Source organism: Dendroctonus ponderosae, unplaced genomic scaffold (assembly GCF_020466585.1).
Source record: "Dendroctonus ponderosae isolate FM_Combo_2020 unplaced genomic scaffold, Dpon_F_20191213v2 Dpon_F_20191213_1, whole genome shotgun sequence".
Classification (NCBI taxonomy): Eukaryota; Metazoa; Arthropoda; class Insecta; order Coleoptera; family Curculionidae; genus Dendroctonus; species Dendroctonus ponderosae.
In genome coordinates this window covers 24,470,033-24,475,642 of record NW_026017110.1, presented here as the reverse complement: position 1 = coordinate 24,475,642, position 5,610 = coordinate 24,470,033, and the positions used below count along the sequence as shown (strand labels likewise).

The window sequence follows — 5,610 nt, the reverse complement described above, 5'->3', positions numbered from 1 at the left end:
TTATTGTAATTATTTAATTGTATTTGTTAATAGTTTTTATGCGGTGTAGTGCTTCCAGGAGCTTTGTGACTCTTATTTAACATCAACGCTGTTTTACTTTTTTCAACCAAAAAACCCTAAAATAAGTTAAGAAATTGGGGATAATAAAAACCGATTTTGTTCGGTGATTCATGAGAAGCAAGACCACCGTATGGAGCGGATCACGTGGCAACGTCGACATCCGGCAACATTGCCGCGTCGAGAGCAGAAGGACATCGAAATCGTTCGTAAAAGGCAGCTTGCAAAGGCCAAAATCAAATTTTTAGTGCGGCATACCAAAGTTTAACAATTCTGGTCGATAATCCGAATAAATAGTGGCTGGTTTAGTGCCGGAAAATGGCCGAAATCAGTGTCGAACTGTGACGAAACGTCGGGATTCGTGTAGGATGAATTAAACATGGCCGCCGTACATTGTGCGCTTTCGAACAGAAGCAACAGTTAAACTGTTGAAATTTCCACCCGCAGAGGATTTCGGATTGATTTGTCACCCCTTGGCCGCAACAGTGCCACCACCAGAACAGCCCAGTGATTTTCTCGGCCATTGCCACTCGTCGAAAGGTAAGTGGACTGTTTGCAGGAAAGCACTAAGTTGGCAAGGGATTTGTAAACAAATTACCAATGAGAACCAGGCTGGATTTGTTTTTCTACGCTATTCGACGAATCTTGTTTAAAATCCTGCTTTACAAGTGATACACCAGTTTTCACTCGGAATACCTGCCATTAGACGATTGTTTCATAAAACTTCCCGATCGCATTCATTCATTTACTGCCATTCATAAGCCTGCCAAAGTGACAGGTTTCTACCCCCTGACACTCTTTTTCTCGTATGTTATCAAGTTCCCATTTTCAATTTACCTGGTGTAGATGCAGGGCCTCATGAAAAAAGAAACATTTTGTTTCCCTTCGATTTTTCTCTCCGCCCTTTCGTTTCCGAGATACTCGAATGGCAAAAATTCAAGTTTTCAAAACTGTTTACCAATAAGTTAGAAACATTTTCAACTACTTACATTTCGTGCACGCATTTCCACTATTAATAGCAACTTTTTCGCACTCTACTCGAATTCATCGGATGTGCCAGTGGTGGAGATTTTCAAGTGTCCCATAGTTTTATTCCCGCCTAACTTATACGCCACTGGAAAAATTATTCGGCGGTAATTGGTGAAGAGCCAACAAATTTTACACAAAACGAATTATCTTGGTTTTTTGCTCTAGTTAACCGTTTTCGAGAAAAATGGCATTTCTTGTCCAAAAACACACATTTAGCAACAATACTTTAAACTCGCTACCACCGGTCCAATGAATTCGAGTAGGGGGCGAAAAGTTGCTACTAATAGGGTTAATTTGTGTACAAAAGTTATTTGGTGTGCTGTAAAAACAGTTTCTAGTAATATGGATTTTTGTCACCCTGTAAGTATCTGCGAAACGAAACCACGAAGAGGAAAACAATTTTTTTATCGGGATATTTATGGCGACCACCATGTATAAAAGCTTATAACTGTGAATGAATGATTTCATTCATTCAGGCAACCAATCAAATTGTGGAATTTATATACACGGTGTCTCGAGTAGGAAGGATTTAAAAAAATATTTCCAAACGGTTGGCCGAAAAAATGGTCTCTTGTATAAATATTTCATGTTTATCCAACATTAATCACTGACATTAATTTTCTAATATAATTTTTTAAGCAAATTTCTATTTTCTCGAATGCACAGTTTCGTTTGATTTCGAGTCGTGTTGTGACATTTTTAAACATTTTCAACTACTTGGTACTTATTTCTGAGAAAATGTATTTTACGGATAATTGGAAATCGAAATTTCAGTTGATCGAATTTACATGCTCAAAAATGTCCCAAAACTCACTCTATATACAAATGCCTTGTTAATCTGATATGAAGTACCTACATGAAGATGAAGAAAGATGAATGTACCTACTTACGTGTTCAAAGAAGACAAAAAATACCCTGATTTTTTAGTTTAGTTCGATATGGAAGCTATCAAGACTTGGTAGGAAACACTCCCGATTTGCAAAATGTGATCAAAAACCATTAAAACACTAATCAAGATTAAAGTAAGTGCCATTTTTGTGCAAAAATAAAATTTTAGTTTGTTTATATTTTCCTTTCTTTCATAACTTTCTGTCCACGTTGAACCGAATTAAGAACAAATATAAATATGTGTCATACATTTTGGAAATTAGTCTAAAAAGGAGGATTCAAATAATGGGGCACCTATTGTTCTCTGGAATAATTATATATATTTTTTTTTAAGTCAGAGGCACTAAAGTGACCAGTTTAATGGCTTGAAATTGATAAGTTTATTACACAAATCTTACTTTGAAAAATTACCTAATTATAAAAGATGTTTAAAATTACCCATGAAGCCAAAATATGCAAGAATATACAGGTTGTCGTATTTAAAAAAAATTATTTGGGTGATTTGCACATTGAACATTTTTCCCACCATATTTGACTTTATTACTTTCCCATCAAAAATAGAAATCGACGACTTCGAGAAATTTTTCAAAAAACGCCTGCCTGTACCATATTTCATCGAATTTCTTCCAAACTTAATCAGAATCCTATTTGCAAAATAGGGCGTCGAGTGAAAATTTTCATTAGTTGGAAATGTGAACTGAAGTTATATTTTAGAAAACACTTCAATTAGAATGCTTAGAGTTCTGGAAACTTGCAATTTATAAGCATTCAACATTCGAGCAAATTTCCTCGTCTCTTTCAATTTAAATTGATTCCTGGATGTTGATTGAAATGGGGTTTCTAATGTACCTAGTCTGGAAATAAATTGGATTCTCTCCCTTTTCTTTGCACATCTTTGACTGTCCATGTCGGTTCTATGTATGCAGCCAGATTTAATAATTTCGATAGAAACACTTTTAGTGCGTTCATTCTAGAATTTAATGTTCCAGAAAATTAATTCATAAACGTTTTTGTTACAAGCGCGAACGAACGGAGATTCGAAAACATACATGTATGTATTTAAGACCGCGGACTGAATAATTCGGTTGTAGATACTGAAATACGTGCATTTTCTTAAGCAAATATTTGCATTTTTACTATTTCATTACACGGACCTGTATTGATTTAATCAGATGTCGTTTTTGAATTTCAATACTAGCGTTAAGTAATTCGGATGTACGAGGTTATTTTTCACTGTTGCGAAACACCCAATTAAGGTAGCAATATGCTAAAAACTGAATGTCGATAGGTGATTAATTATTTAGTTCCTACTTTAAACTTCTGTTATCTGTTAATAAAATTTTCATTAATTTGCCCCAAAATGCACGAATAAGAGAGGGGAATCCAAACTACAATTGTTTTTCAAATATCAATCAAATACTTAGTTGAATTTCCATCATGTAAAAAATCAACGTTTATTAATTGATGAACTGCTCTGCTAAAATTAGTTCTCTACTGATTTAGATTTTTGTTGTAAACTTTCGGAGCAGGTTAGTGTCAATTTAATGTTTTTCACGCTGGTTTGTGATGATTTTTCCAAAATTTACGGCTAACGGAACCGCCACTGGGCGTAGACGCCCAAAAATAACGACGCAATACGTCGCCGGATGTTATGGCAAGATCAGCGCCGGCGGAACGGATTGGTAAACACATGAATACTATTATAAACTTCCATTTTAAACTTGAGTTTTAAACATTATATCCACATCTATATTAGCGTTTTGCCCCAATCCATATCGAATTACTCAATAAAGAACTAAACAACATGTCCAATTTTGGGCCAATTTTAATGAATGCCCCATAATCGAACCCACTTGGCTACTATGAATGAGCAGATATTACGTAATTTATTGCCGACTATGTGTTTATTGCTAAACGTTTGCATTCGGTTTGGCGATAGCATTTCAAAAGGTGCATGAGTAGAATTTAATTCGGTTCAAAATCCTTGTAACTCTTTAAACAGTTCTATTTCACATTTTCTTCGGCCAATCAATCAATTATTAAATCGTTAATGCTTAGATGTTGGATGTGTGTTGGGTACACTCTGTATACCTACAATGCAAAATTATCAATCTACACAAACTCCATTCATGATTACGTTTGAATTGCGAATTATGAACGAGAATCATCGCTTTTAAAACGGTATTTGCACCTAGACTGGCACAAGATAATCCGAACAATGAGAAACAATTAATGGATGCTTGCGTTGAATGGACTGTTCATTGATAACTCTGAATGGGTTGCGGAAATCGTCCAAATTGCCATTCTTTCATCAGCGAAACACGTAACTTTTCTAAGTAGATAAATCTCATTTTGATTGCCACTGATGGGACGTACTAACGTGTTATCAGTTTTAACGCTCAAAGCTGAAATATCACTTATTTGGAACGGTTTTATGCGTTTGTAATGATATGTTGAACAATGATTAGGATCTTGATAACTTTGCATTTCATGCAGTGAAACCTACGTGAACCGTAAGTACACGTACATATGTTTTCTCGGTCTAGATTTTTTATAAAGCTTTAATTGGTCCACCAAACTCGTTTTTAGATGGAAATTCCATTATTGCGTCACGTCGTGTTAATAGAGGGTAAATTAATTCTTTCTTTTCTTTTGCGCTTTTCTGAGGCTTGGCTTTTAATGATTTTTGATTGACCAGATCAATCTTTTTGATGACAGGCTGTTAATTCTTGTACAGGGTGATTCAAATTTAAACGATCTCTACAAAAGGTAAACTGGGTACATGTTTGACATTGTTATACCTACATTTTAAGTTTTCAAGAGCAGCACAATTTAAAATCCAAGTTGATGCCCCCGGGTAAATTTTCGTAAAACCTGTTTAAAGGGTGATTCGTTTGGAATCACCTTCTCTGACATACTTTAGCAGGTGATTGCAGTCATTATTTTAACATCGAATGTTCTATTAAACGATGGTTTTAATGGTATCGTAACAAAAATGCAGGGTGGGTGTCGAAGTTTTATTTTAAAACACAAAAAATTAACATTTCCGAAAGCGCCTGATATATTTTAAGAAAATTCTGCAAATTTCAATAGCTATCGAGTGGCCATGTTTCTACTGAACAAAACATTTTTTTGTCCCCCAATAACGCGTACCGACATGACATTATTTTAAAAGAAAAGTGTTGCGCCACTGAGTTATTCAATTGCAAGCAAAAAGGATCTCTTGAGTTTTCTTCATACATCGCATCACTTTCGAGTAAACAAATTAAAATAGTATTAATGTACGTCTTAGAATAGCTGTTGATGTGAGGATTGATTTTAAAACATGCATTAGTACGATTTTAATTTTTTTACTCGAAAGTGATGCGCTGTACGAAGAAAAGTTAAGAGATGTTTTTTGTGTAGAATTTAGCAGGCAACGAAACGATAAAATTGCACTTTTGTCAAATCCCACTGACGACGGCGTTGTAAATCCGTCAGGAGTTCGAAAAACAAATTTTCGCCCTCGTATCGAACACTATTTTTTATTCGAATGAAAGACTACACGAATAATAAAATGCATCGATTTCATATTTAAAATTTTGTGGCAATGTCATTTTTTGAAATGTCATGTTTTGAAGTTTGTAATTAAGTTTA

At 34.8% G+C, this 5,610-nt stretch overlaps 1 protein-coding gene across 1 annotated transcript in view; it reads left to right on the top strand.

Moving 5' to 3' along the window:
- The first annotated feature begins 221 nt into the window (after window positions 1–221).
- The window catches only part of LOC109535332 (protein sprouty homolog 2), a 59,743-nt gene continuing 54,354 nt past the window's right edge, over window positions 222–5,610 (top strand). The window contains exon 1 of the mRNA XM_048666464.1: window positions 222–597. The gene's annotated coding sequence lies outside the window, so the exon portion shown is untranslated. The remainder of the gene's footprint in view (window positions 598–5,610) is intronic.